The sequence below is a fragment of the Erithacus rubecula genome (assembly GCF_903797595.1).
Source record: "Erithacus rubecula genome assembly, chromosome: 1".
In the NCBI taxonomy this organism is placed as follows: domain Eukaryota; kingdom Metazoa; phylum Chordata; class Aves; order Passeriformes; family Muscicapidae; genus Erithacus; species Erithacus rubecula.
In genome coordinates, this window is record NC_136658.1 from 110,865,675 (window position 1) to 110,880,687 (window position 15,013).

The window sequence follows — 15,013 nt, forward strand, 5'->3', positions numbered from 1 at the left end:
GGCAAAGAGATGGGAATTAGGAATAACAGTTCTTTCCTAGGACAATTCAAATAGCAATGCAGCATTACACAGAACAATCCCAACCCTGCCAGAGTCAGAATCCAAGCTGGCACAGTCAGTCAGTCAGGGTGGTGGCACAGTCCCATTCCATGGTGCTGCATCCTCCTGCAGGGGCAGATGTGGCTCAGCTGGAGCAGTGCTCCTGGAGAAGGGGCAGTTTCCTCTGAAGCTCCAGGGATGATGTGCAAGGCTCTGGTTTTCCTCTGGAATGCAGTGGGAAGAAGGTTCCTTGGTGTCCAAATGTCAGTTTTTCTCTGGGTAGGAAAGGCTTGGCTCCTGCCCTGGCTGGAGCATCTCCCAGTGGGATGATGGAATTTTCTCAGCCATGCCCTGGGACTCAGTGGCCATGAACAGGAGATATCTCCTGGAGGGAGGATGGGCTGTGGGAAGATAAAGATGATTGCCCAGCTGGTTTAAAGATGGCCCATGAGCAGAGAATATGTGCCAGGAGATCAGGGGCACTGCCCCACATGGGGACAGAACACACATTGCTGGACACAGCCTGGATTGAAACCCAAGACAAGGCATCACTTGGGATCATTTTGTTCCTCAGACAGACATAACTCCTCAATGAGATGTCATTCTCCCAAATATTTACACCCATGAGTAATTTCAGGAGTATTAGGAACGAGCTGAGAGGGCCAAATCCTCCCTTCAGAGAAAAAAAAATCCTTTTCCAAGAGTTCCATCTTCACTCCAATCCCTTTTTTAGCATAAATGAACTTCAAGACATGCTTGAGTTTTTGAAGTGAGAGATGAGAATTTCCCCACTGACTCTATCTTGTTTTATTTGCTATCAGTTGCCAGATATTTGGTGAGGGTTGTCCAGATCCTTTGTGTAAAATTAATGGTTAAATATTTGATTTCTGATTATATTTGCAGTTCTTCCTCTTTCTAAAAATAAGAAAAGACCTTGAGAACTGTGATTCTCTTTTGTATTTGTTGCATATAAAAATACAACAGCACTGAGGCCTGAAAAATCAGCTTTTTCCTCAACTTTATAAAAGTTTTATGAGGTATAAAACCCCTGAAACAATAAATTTTCTGCTGGAAATGATGACTGGAGCAAAACTAACAGATGTTGATCTAATACTCCTAGAAACTGGGAACATGGAATTTTAACTCAGCTGAAAAAATGCAATTTTGGTTTCTTCATACTCCATATTTAAAAACTTGATTTTTCTGGGATGAACCAGGAGGTTTTAGGGATTCTGTGTGAGTTTTTCCCCTCAGATTGAGAAGTTTGAGCAGGAAATGCGTTTGCATTTAGGAGCAGGAAAATTCTTAGAGGGCTCACACCAGGTCCTCACTGGTATAAACTGGCCTAAGGGAGCTGATTTAATAAAATTAAACACAAAACTCCACATTTCTGGTTTGGACTGGGCAGTTCAGTTCTGCCTAAAGTGAATTTGTTGATGTGAGGAGCAGAAAAACAGGAAAAATTGCAAATCCTCTCCATTAACCTGGTGAGGGTTTCCCAAGCAGGAAATAAATTATCAGTCCTGGGGAATTAATTAATGATGGCATTTCCATCATTATTGGTGTTTTGGTTGAGGGTATATTTGGGTAAATTTGTTTTATTTGCTTGATGGTACTATATATTTTACAGATATGGATAATTTGAGAAATATTGTTTATGGTTCAATATGATTTTAGTGTTTATTTATAGGTGGTATCAATGACTTGAGGCATAATAGAACATCAGGGACAAATTTTGTTTTGTGTTGCTAATTTAAGTTTATTTTTGGCACTTTTATTTGATTTACTTGTTTGGTTTTTGGTGGTTTTTATTAGTTTGATTTTTGGGGATATCGATATTTACATGATGGATTTTTACAGGTAGTTTTTTGGTTTGAGTAGTAATGTTTGTTATTTATTAGCAGTTTAGATTTTTTTAATGCTTCTAATTAGCTTTTTTCACAGAGCATTGGTTCTTATTTATGAATTAGAATAGAGGTAGAGTTTTGGTTCTTTTTTTTTAAGTAATGTTTATGGTTAGTTAAGTGGTTTTTAATTCTGCAAGTTGATTTGATTTATTTATTTTTTTTAGTAGTTTATGTAACTACAATTGGGCATGGAAATATCATAAAGCCACCCTAAGACACCAGGAAACATTCACAGCAACAACACAAACAGCAGCTCCAAACAGATATCACACACAGAACAACACACAGAATCACAGAAATAATTGCACAAATAATCACACATGGAATTACACAAAGAATTACACACAGAATAACACCCAGAATCACAGAATCACAGAAATAATTACACAAATAATAACACACAGAATTACACAAAGAATTACACACAGAATAACACACAGAATCACAGAATCACACAAATAATTGCACAAATAATCACACACAGAATTACATTCAGAATCACACAAATAACCACACAACTCATTGCACACAGAATCACACAAATAATTACAAACAGAATTAGAAACAGAATCACACACAGAATCATACACAGAATTACACACAGAATCACACAAATAATTACAAACAGAATTAGAAACAGAATCATACACAGAATCATACACACAATCACACAGATAATCAATCACACAAATAATCACACAGAGAATCACACACCGAATTACACAAATAATTACACACAGAATTACACAAATAATCACATACAGAATTACACACAGAATCACACACAGAATCACACACAGAATCACACAAATAATCAAACAATCTTACACAGAATCACACAAATAATCACACAAATAATCACACACCGGATTACACATAGAATCACAAACAGAATCACACACAGAATCACACAAATAATCAAACAATCTCACACAGAATCACACACACAATCACAAAATCTCAGAATCACCAGGTTGGAAGAGACCTCCAAGATCATCCAGTCCAGCCACACCCTAACACCTCAACTAGCCCATGCACCAAGTGCCACATCCAATCCCTTTTAAATCCATAATGAATTTATTACATTAAACATCCTGAGCTGGGAACTGCTGCTGGCTTTCCTTCCAGCCTGAGCACATCCAGCTGTGCCATCCCTGCAGCCCAGGCTGTGACAGATGAATCCTGACCCCAAACCCTCCCTTTGCTGCCTTCACTCTTTGTTCCCAAGTGTGGGAATGAATCCCTGGGGTTGATTCAGTGGATGATTCAGTGCTCTCCAGGGAATCCCCTCCAACCCCGCTTGGGTTGACTCACCAAGCCCACCTGCTCAGGGCATAACTGTGGTGGAAATCCACACTCCCTGACATGGGTGAGATTCCCAGCTGGAATGGCACGTGGTGCCTGCTGCCAGCGTGGAATTGGGGTTGGTTGTTGACCTTGGCTTTGTTCTTTGTGACACTGGTTGGCAGGAGCTCTGAATTAGTGGTCATTTATTGGGATTTAGTGCTAAAATATTCCTGATTTTTCTCCAGGAACAGTTGGTGAAGCTGAACTAAACTGGAAAGGATTAAAAAGAACAAGAATTTCTCCATGGGAAGGGTGGTCAGGGATTGGAAGGGAAGTTTGGAGTCCCCATCCCTGGAGGTGTCCGAGGAATGACTTGAAGAGAAAGAGAGAAAAAGGAGAGAAAGAAATAAATCCAAATCTCATGGGTGGGAAATTTACAGATGGATCAGGACAACTCTGACAGGAATAAATCAGAAATTCATGGGTGGCACCAGGATCCATCCAGCTTGGGAAAAATCCCAGTGCTTGTGCTCCATGTAAATCATTCTTTATAGCAAATGTGGAACCTCACAGGTTTCCAGCAGGGAATTTCCAGCAGGGAATCTTCCCTGGAAGCTTTTTGAGTCTCTGAGGAAAATGAGACCAAAGTAGGAGACCCATGAAAATGACCAAACTTTTACCTCAGAGAAACCTGATCCATCCTCATCAAGATCTCACCTTGATTAAATAATAAAAAAACTTGCTACTTTAAAGTGGGAGTGAAATTTTTAGACATTTTTTTCCTTGGTCTAAACTGAAAGTAAATTAGGGAAAAACTCCAATTAATTTCATTTAAGCTGATGAATGGGCACTTTTGAAAATCCCACAGGAGGGTCTGTGGGGCAGGGACTCTGCCCTGCTCTGCCTTGGTGCCTTCCCAGCATTGCTGGCACATTGCTGGGATACATTTGGGGTTGTGCAATGTGGTTTTCCATATCTTTGGCTGTCTGTCTTTCCAGAAAAAGTGTGAGGAGAAAAGCACTTGGATATTTTTGTCTTGGATTTGAACTTCTGTGAAGGACAGATCAGCACTACTAAACCTGGCTAACAAAATCTAAGAATTTAATTTTTTTTTTCTAATTTTTATTCCTATATTTAAAGTTTGTAGGCTGTTTATTCCTAGATTGAAATTAACAAACCAGCCAAAGCTGGTAACTCCACATAAAATAGAACAAGAAGTGGAGTGGAGCCACCAATTCCTCCAGTTTGAGAGTAACCCTGAGAGCTGTGCAAGTTTTTTGAGATGACTGCAGGACTTTAAAGTAAAGATTTCCCACTACAAGCAAGCTGCAGGAGCTAAATATATCCTTCCTGTTTATTCTGTGTGTGATTTTAAGCTCCAGCATCACTCCAGCCCTGGTGAGTAAGAGCAGCATCATCCCAGCAAATCTGGCAGCTCCTGGCTGGTCCAGCTGGATTTATCTGGGTCAAATCAACTCTGTGGTTCAGTTCAAACTTCAGGCAGAAGACAAAGATAATTTTCTTTTTCTCTCCTTTTTTTGGGAGGTGTTTTAATTTGTAATGAGCTGTGGATTTTGGAGGGTGAAAAGGGGGTTTAGGGAAAACCTCTGCAGTGTCCAGGATATCTTTGGTTTTAATAAAGATTTTCCAGCTCTGAGTTGATGACAGGCTGAGAGCTGGATTCAGAGATCTCGTATTTAACCCTTCCCTTAATTTATGATTTTTATAATAAAATAATCCAGTTCAGAGCAGCCCAGTGAGTTTTTCTGCATCCCACAGGGTGGGAATACAGGGATGCTCTGGATTATTCCCTCCCCAAATTTCAGGGGAGGAAAAAGTCAGGGGATGATGATTTCTTTTTGTCAGCAGATGTAAGGAAACAAAACCTCTTAATATCCAACCCCAAAATAACCAGAGGTGGCATTTTGCAACAGAATGCCCAACTTAATAAACCAAATAAACAACCAAATAAACCCCAATCTCTCTGATGCAACTCCAAGCTGTTCCTTCCCTACTTCTCCTTTTGTTTGGGAGAGGGAAAAAAAAGTCGAATTTGTATTCCAGAGGCACTGTCAGAGTTTTGTGCCATTGGCCAGAGTTCAAACAGTGCAGCAGGAAGGAATGTCCAGCTGTGGAGGGCAAACAGCAGCTCAGACACATCAGCCCAAATCATCATCTGCTCTTAATTAACTGCAGACCAAATATCCTCTCCCTGCCCCCTCCCTCTTTCTTCTCCTGTTTTTTCTTCCCCCATCTCAGTGCTTTGGAACACCAGTGTGTTCATCACAACTGATGGATTCCCACCTCTGCTTTATTTTGGAAGAGGATTTCTGCTTTTCTGAGAGGGTTTTCCCTCTGAAATCAGGGAAAATCTACATAAATTTACTCCTAAAAACCTGCAGGGAATTTGTTACATTCAAAGCTCCTTGTCACCATTTTTTTTTCCTCAGGGATTTATTCCAACTCACAGTGGTTGAGACAAAAATTGGGAGCAAAAATCAAGTTAAAGAATGAATTTCTTTCATGATTCACCAAATTTCTTAATGAATTTTTTCCATCTCAGCTTTTTTATTCTGTCCAAGTCGAATGGGACAGTTCTGAAATCCTGTAATTACCCTGATCCTGTAATTATCCATTGTCCTGGTGGAAGGCAGAAAATAAATATGGGAAAAAAACTGAGTTCAAAGCATTTTGTGACATCCCAAAGAGGTCACAGATTGGAATCTTCCAGCCAGGTTGGATTTGCACTTTTCCCACTTTCTGCATGGGAAATCTGGCTCCAGGAACAGAATCCCAGTTTGTTTCATGTTTTTTCATATTTTCATTTCAATTTTTTTTAAAAGCAGATTTCAGGCACAAGATCCCCCCAATCCTGTGCTAGGATGGAAATCTCTTTGCAGCTCATCCTATTTTTAGGAAGGAATTAATCAATATTTAGACTCTTCTGGGTGGGCCTGAGCTGGAGGCAGAACAAAGGAAGGGAGGAAAGATGTGCTGCACACATTAATTGTGTTCATTTTTTATTTTATTTCACGTTCTCTTCCCTGGCTTTTCCCAGTTCTGTGTTTTATTCTTGTTGCTGGTTCTCTTCTGAATCTGAGCCTTCCAAAATTAATATTCCCCAGTAAATTTATTGTAGCTAAGACCTGACATTGAATAAAAAACAACTCTGTCACAGAATAATCATAAAATCATGGAATGTTTGGGGTGGAAAGTTCCTCCAGTTCCACCCCTGCAAGGTGAGGAGTGGTTTTTAGTGTTTTAGTGTGGTGTTGTTGAAATTTCATTGATTTTGGGGCCAGGAATTGCTTCTACTGCTGTAGCAGAGGCTGAATTCTCCTCTGAGAGAAATTCAGATTTTCCCACACCCAAAGAATTCCTGGTGGACACAACCCTGGGTGCTGCTGAGCACAAACCCCCTGGGGAATTAATTCCAGGATTAATAATCAATCACAAACCCTTCATTCCAAACAATCATGGTTTGGGGGGGAGTGACCTGGAGGATCACCCAGTTCCACTGTCCCAGGCTGCTCTGGGAATTCCATCCCAGCCCCTCACCAACCTCCCAGGGAGGAATTTCTTCCCAAAATCCCATTTAAACCTTCCCCTGGCAGTGGGAAACCATCCCCCTCATTCTGTCACTCCAGGCCCTGGCAGCTAAAATAGAGATTTTTTGAGATTTTTTTTTGCACTTCCAAATACTTAAATCCCATCAGTTAAACCTAAATTTACTTCATCAATCTCTGCACAAGAAATAAAACAACTTCTCTATTTAATTTTCTTTTTTCCCCATCTTTTTCTCTCCAAAGAGGAGAGAAATCCCAAATGAACAGCTGGAAATCCAACTAAAAAACCTGAAAATTGTATTTAAATTTATCAACAGCACAATTTTATCTCTGACTCTACAAGAGATGAACTGGGACCAGTTGTGAGACATAAAATTAAATGAAGAAAGAGGAAAGAAATGCAAATAATCATGGAAACATGAGAGGAATTAAAGAGACATATGGAGAACTCCAGGAAATATGAAATTTGAAATGTGGTTCCTATTTGCTTGACACATTTCGTGTGCAGCAGGAACAGCTTTTCTTTCTATTCCATGTGGGCTGGGTGATAATCTGAATATTAATTTAGGAAACATTAATTGCACATTAATTATGGGGGGTTTATGTAATAGACCACCATTAAATTGTGTTTATTGCACAATTCTTGTATCAGGTTTGGTGGGGGAGCCAAAATTTTGACAAAAATCACATAAACAGAGGCCCCCCAGCTGGATCAGAAGTTGTCTGGAAAAAAACTGGGATTTTTACAAGGCTCAGAATCCCAATAAAATTCCTCTACATCCTCATCCAACAGGAAATAAAACCTCTTTATTCAATACCTCAGCCCTTTTGGGAGACTTTTATGACATCACCAGAACAAAAGGATTTCAGGAATAAAAACATCAGGATGCACCACTCTGAGAGTGGGATTCCTCCAAAATGGACAAATTTCCCACCTTTATTTTATTTTGGAAGAGGATTTCTGCTTTTCTGAGGGTCAGGGAGGGAGTTTTCCCTCTGGAAACAGGAAAACTCTTCACAAATTTACTCTTAAACACCTGCAGAGAAATTTTGTTACATTCAAAGCTCCTTTTCACTGTTTTTTGTTAAGGATTTATTCCAACTTGCAGGGCTTGAGACAAAAATTGGGGAAAAATCAAATTAAAAGATTAATTTCTTTCATAATTCATCAAATTCCACCTCTGCTTTTTATTCTAAGTTGAATGTGACAGTTCTTAAATACTGTAATTATCCCAACAGCTTTTGCAGTTAATTTATGTTTAATTAAACAAATTACAATGTATATATTTTAGTGGTTATAAAAAATATTGATATCTGCTTTTATTTGAGGGTCTGTGCATGTCATATTTAATGTGGCCATAAAAGTCCCTCTGTACATTGAATTTTCATGTTGATAAAGCCACTGTACATTGAATTTTTTTATATAAAGTCACTGTACATTGAATTTTTATTTTTTAATACAAAGTCACTGTACATTGAATTTTTTTTTATATAAAGTCACTGTACATTGAATTTTTATTTTTTTTAATAAAGCCACTGTACATTGAATTTTCATGTTGATAAAGGCAGTGGGAGGGGATGTGTGACCTTTTTAAAGTATATTTGCCATAAATAATAATAAATAATATTTAACAGGCTGTAACTGCACTGGGTATTTCCCTGGAATGGTTCTTGGGAGCAAATTGGAAAACTGGCTCAGTTTAATAATAATAATCAGGGGGAGGAAAAGTTGGGGTGAGAAAAGCTCTGGGGTTTGTAAAACAGGCAGGGGTGGAGGATTTATCCCAATCCTGCTGGGGCAGGTGGGTTTTATTTCTTATATCTCACCAGAATTGCTCTGAGCTCTGTTATTCTTTTAATTTTACATCACAGGAGAAAATTACTTTTTCTCCCTGGTTTGAAAGTTCCTCTTCACTTTTCAAAAAATTACTCAGATTTTTTCAGCAGGCAGCACTGCTCATTGAAAATAGAATGGGATGTTCCTTAAATTACTCATCTGGATTTCTCAGGGTGCAGTTCCAGAGTTAATCCAGCCAGGAAATGGGATTAAAGCTCCATCAGTGGGTGACAAAGTGACCATGAAAATTCAGTCCTACAGCTGAAGGCATCAACTGAAATTTCCAAGTGTTACCAAAAAAAAAAACAAAATTTAAAAAGAAAAAAGAAGTCACAAACTCAGTCAGGCTGAAATGAGTGTTCAATTCAGGAGAAAATCCGTGAGGTTTTTTTTTTTAGTTATTCATTCAGCACCAGGCCTGAGTTTTGTGACAAGTTTGGTGACAAAAGTGGAGCCCTGAGCTGATATTGAAACGAGGTGCAGGTCACAGATGACTCAGCTGCAGCTCAAAAAGATCCACAGTTTTTGTCCTGTGAGAAATGTTGAGATAAACTCAAGGGAGTCATTCCTTGGGGGTGGTTCCAAGAAAAGGAAAATAGGATGGTTTGACCCCAAATTGGACAGGGGAGAGAAAATAATCCAATAAAAAATTCATTAATGAGGTCACTCGTCACCGTCAGAAAAAACAGACTTGGGGAAATTAATTTGGTTTATCACCAATCAAAAGCAGAGCAGGGTGAGAAGTCAAATAAAAGCTTGAAAATATCTTTGTCCCATTCCTGTCCCTTCTACTTGGGCTTAGATTGGTTCCCAAATCTCCCTCTTCTCCCCACCAGGGAGATGGGAAGGGGATTTATGGGAGTGTGGATCCCTTTATCCATGGGGTGAGTCCTGCAGGAACTGATCCTTTTATCCATGGGGTCAGTCCTGTAAGAAATGATCCTTTTTTCCTATGAGGTCAGTCGTGTAGGAACTGATCCTGTTATCCATGGGGTCATTCCTTCAGGAACTGATCCCTTCTACTGACCCCATGGATAAAAGGACCCACACTGGACTGGAGCAGTTCCTACAGGACTGACCCCATGGGAACAGGGATCAGCTCCTGAAGGACTGACCCCATTTTTCCATAGGGTCAATCCTTCAGGAACTGTCCCTGTGTGATCCCTTTTCCCATGGGGTCAGTCAGGCAGGATCTGCTCCATTTTCCATGGGGTCAGTTCTTCAGGAACTGCTCCACTCCAGAGTGGATCCTTTTATCCATGGGGTCAGTTATTCAGGAACTGATCCCTTTCCATGGGGTCAGTCCTGCAGGAACTGATCCTTTAATCCATGGGGCCAGTCCTTCAGGAACTGCTCCAGTCCTGTGTAGGTCTTTTTCCCATGGGCTCAGTCCTGTTGGAATAGGAACTGATCCCTTTAATCCATGGGGACATTCCTTCAGGAACTGATCCCTTTTAATCCATGGGGACATTCCTTCAGGAACTGATCCCTTTAATCCATGGGGACATTCCTTCAGGAACTGATCCTTTTAATCCATGGGGACATTCCTTCAGGAACTGATCCCTTTTGCTCACACCTTTTTGTTGTTACTTTTCCTCCTGAAATACATTAAAGGTTTTTTTCCACAAGTGGCTTCACCCTTGGGATCAGCCCCATTAAATTCCCTGGGAATACTGAAGGGCATAAAATTCAGAATGTACAAAAATCCTTCCAGGTGTGGGGACTCCAAAATTCCCTTGGTGCTTTCCCCAGCTTAGGAAGGAGTTTAAGCTCAAGCTTAAACCCCTCTGCCAGGATTTGGGGTGGTTTTGGAGGAGTAGGAATGGATTTGTGGCAGTGAATTCCCAACATGTAGATCCCAACTGCAAAAATCCTCATTAAACTCTGATTAAATCCATCAGCAAGCGAGAGATTTGGGATCTGCATTGCCATGAGGAGATTCCAACTTCTTTAAATCCAGATTCCAAATTCTTTCAATTTATTTCTGATCCCTATTTTCACCTAATTGGGCAGAAATTGCTTTATTTGTAGGATCAATTTACCACAATCACAACTGTACACTTTTACTTCTCCATATCTCTTTCAGAGCAATAGGATTAAGTGAGATGAATAAATAAAAAAATAATAAAATAAAATAAAAAAAACTTTAAAACCTCCCTGTCTGCCTTAAACCCAAATTTGTGTTTAGCCCCAGGCCTTGGCAGTGATTGAAACAAAATGTTTGGAAACAAAGCAAATTGGTTTTTTGCTGACTTTTAATGTGCTGCAAGACACCTGGTTGGACACAAAACATCTATTCACAATTAAAGTCTGAGTTTTTGTTATGCAAAAGGTAAATGAGGGCACTGTGAACTCTCCCAGAATCAGGTTTGGGGGTTTTTTTGCTTTTTTTCTGTCCAAAAAAAAAAATCCTGGTTGGTAACAAGAAATCAGAGTCTTATGGGGATGGGTTTGGTGATTTTTTGGGGGGTTAAGAAGAGGCAGTAGAGTAAAAAGACACCAAGAGTAGCAAAATAAGCTGGTTAAATCAGGCAAAAGGAACATTCCCTTATCTGAATATCAGGTTTTATGCAAATGGGACACTGTGTGCTCATGTAAGAGACCAGACAGGTTCATGCCACAGCTCAAAATCTGAATTTTGATATTTTCAAAACATTTTATGAGATCCCTGCTGGATGGGGAGAGAGGGTGGGCAGGGGATGGGATGGAATTCCCAGATTTGCTGTGGCTGCCCCTGGATCCCTGGCTCCAGGTTGGACACTGGGGCTGGAGCAATGGGACAGTGGGAGGTGTCCCCATGGCAGGGGTGGGATGGGATGAGCTTTAGGTCTTTTAGAATTCATCACAATTCACTTTTAAATTTGAATTTTGCAGCTAATTTAAAAGAAAAAACAAATCCTACTCCCAACTCTTCAAATAAAAATGAGGTTTGGGCTACTTGGGGATTTTTATTGGATGTGTCTGTGTTCCTCCAACTCAGTTGTTTTCACCTGAGTTTGTGGACATTTAATTTTTTCATGAAGTAAAGCCTTGGAATGGTTTGGGGTAAAAGGGATTTTAAGGATCACCCAGTGCCAATCCTGCCATGGATAAAAACACTTTTCACTGCCCAGGCTGCTCCAGCCCAATGTCCAACCTTGGGCACTGCCAGGATCCAGGGGCACCATGAACCTCTTCAGGTTGTGTGAATCATTTCAGTTCTCTTTTAATAAAAAAAACCTCAAACTCTCACTCTGCCAAATAAAAATGAGTCAAATCCAAAGGCCTGGCCAGTCAGAAACCTCCCAGATCTGAGATGGATTCAGTGATTAGTCTTCAGTGAGATAAAAAAACCCCAAGAGAGGCATTTTCAGAGCATGAAAAGATTTTATTTCGGCACTTCTGAAGTGAAACTCCTGACTCTTCATCTCTTGTCATTTGAAATGTTCTTTGTGTTGTTTTAACTGTTGGGTTTTCCTTTGTTTCTCACTACAAAGTGCAAGGAACCTGAAAGGAAACATCCCAAACATTTCAGTTGGGTTCCAGGGAATCTTTTTGAGTGAGATCCAAACTCAAACCCTTCGCTCTTTGATTTGCCAGAAGGGGAGACATTTCCATTTCTTTTTTTCAGTCCTTTTTGTTCCCACTTTTTTCAGAATTCCATCCCCAGGCAGGTGGGAATTGCTGTTCCAGTGCAGATTTAGGAGTTTAGTGGGAGCTGTGCCCTCAAATGAACAGATTCAGAGTGATATAAAACACAATCAAATGAAAATAAATGAAAATAAATAGGAAAATAAAAATACCAACCATGGGGTTTGGGTTTTTTCCAAGAGCCAGAGTTCCACAGAATTCTTGGTTTTCCTTCTTTTTGAATCAGGTTTGGGCATGAAGTTGCAAACTTTTTTTTTTTTTTCTTGGTTTCATCTTTATTTTTTATTTTATTAATAATTGGACCACACAGCCTCCTGTCAGCAGAGTTTTACTGTCACCCTTCAACATCTTGGCCCCTTTGTGTCCAGTTTACACTTTCAGGCACTTTATAAAATTGGTGCCCAAGAAGATTCATTTAATAAATTGAGATTCCCAGCAGTGGCTTTCCCTTCCAGGAAAAACAAAAAAGGATTAAATCACCCTGTGACACTTCCAACTGGGGAAGCAAAATCCACAAATTCCCTATTTTCCGTCTTCTGTGACTTCTATATAAATTTGTATTTACAAACACCCCCTGTGAATAATAAAAATAATAATATAAATTGGACCACCAATAAATTAAAATTTAATTTAAATACAACACTGTGCTTTTTTGGCCTGACACGCCCACCTAATTAACGTAACGAGAGAAAATCTTGATGCTAAATAATGATGCAATTTTGTGTCTGCCCTCGCTCTTTTCCAGGGTTCAGCCTCCCACCCAGGAGCAGGCAGACGATTACCCTGGAAAACCTCTCCAAAAAAACCAACTCGGCCTGGAAAACCCAAGAGGCTGAGCAGGGATTGACTTTGGATACAAGTGGGTGGTAGGAACATAAAAGGGATGGCATCAGATTAGAGCTGGGGCTTTGATCTCGGCTCAAAAGCAATAAAAGAGTCATAAAGGACTTTCACTCTGCATCTCAAAGCTGGAGACAGAGCCCTGCTGAGCCTCCGGGGCTGATGGTATCACCTGGGGTTTACTGAACACTAAACCCAGCCCAAAGCCCAGCCCAAAGCGCTGAGGTGGTTTGGCTGAGGCAGCTCAGCCTCATCCAGCTCAGCCTCACCTTCATCCATCCCACCCTCATCTATCCCATCCTTGTCCATCCCAACTTCATCCATCCCATCCTTATCCAGCCCATCCTCATCAGCTCATCCTCATCCAGCTGAGCCTCATCTGTCCCATCCTCATCCAGCTCATCTTCATCCAGCCTCATCTTCATTCCATCTCATCCTCACCTGCCCCATCCTTATCTGGCTGAGCCTCATCCAGCCTCATCTTCATTCATCCATCATCCATCCATCATCCATCCATCATCCATCATCCATCATCCATCCATCCATCATCCATCCATCATCCATCATCCATCCATCCATCATCCATCATCCATCATCCATCATCCATCATCCATCATCCATCCATCATCCATCATCCATCCATCATCCATCCATCCATCCATCCATCCATCCATCCATCCATCCATCATCCATCATCCATCCATCCATCCATCCATCCATCCATCCATCCATCCATCCATCCATCCATCATCCATCATCCATCATCCATCCATCCATCCATCCATCCATCCATCCATCCATCCATCCATCCATCCATCCATCCATCATCCATCCATCCATCCATCCATCCATCCATCCATCCATCCATCATCCATCATCCATCATCCATCCATCATCCATCATCCATCCATCATCCATCCATCCATCATCCATCCATCATCCATCCATCATCCATCATCCATCCATCATCTATCCATCATCCATCATCCATCATCCATCCATCCATCATCCATCATCCATCATACATCATCCATCCATCCATCCATCCATCCATCATCCATCATCCATCCATCCATCCATCCATCCATCCATCCATCCATCCATCCATCCATCCATCCATCATCCATCATCCATCCATCATCCATCATCCATCCATCATCAATCCATCCATCATCCATCCATCATCCATCCATCCTTGTTTTCATCCATCCCATCCTCATCCAGCCTCATCTTCATGCATCTCATCCTCATCCATCCCACCCTCATCCATCCCATCCTTGTCCATCCCATCCTCATCCATCCCATCCTCATCCAGCTCAGCCTCATCTTTCCTCACAGGTCATGGATTTCTGGTGACCCCTCCCACCCCCAGTGGCAGCCCAATTTCATGGAATGCTGGAATGGTTTGGTTGGGAGGGAACTAAAATCCCATCCAGTCCTCCAGGGACACCTCCCACTGTCCCATTGCTCCAGCCCCAGTGTCCAGCCTGGAACTGAACATTCCAGGGATCCAGGGGCAGCCACAGCTGCTCTGGCAATTCCATCCCAGCCCCTCCCAGGGAACAATTCCTAATTCCCAATATCCCATCAAGCCCTACTCTGAAGCCATTCCCTGTGTCCTGTCCCTCCCTGCCTTGTCCCCAGTCCCTCTCCAGCTCTCCTGGATCCCTCCAGGGGCTCTGAGCTCTCCCTGGTTCCTTCTCTTCTCCAAGTGAACATTCCCAGCTCTCCCAGACTGGCTCCACAGAAAAGCTTTGGAATGCCAGGAATTCTCCAGCAAGAATGTGGGATGACATCACCTCTGGGGAGGGTGGCACTGCTGCTTTATAGGTGAGAAATTCTATTTTGCTGCTTTTCCATGGAGTCAGGAGGCTGATGGAATGGTGAGCAGGCAAATTCCAGAGCCT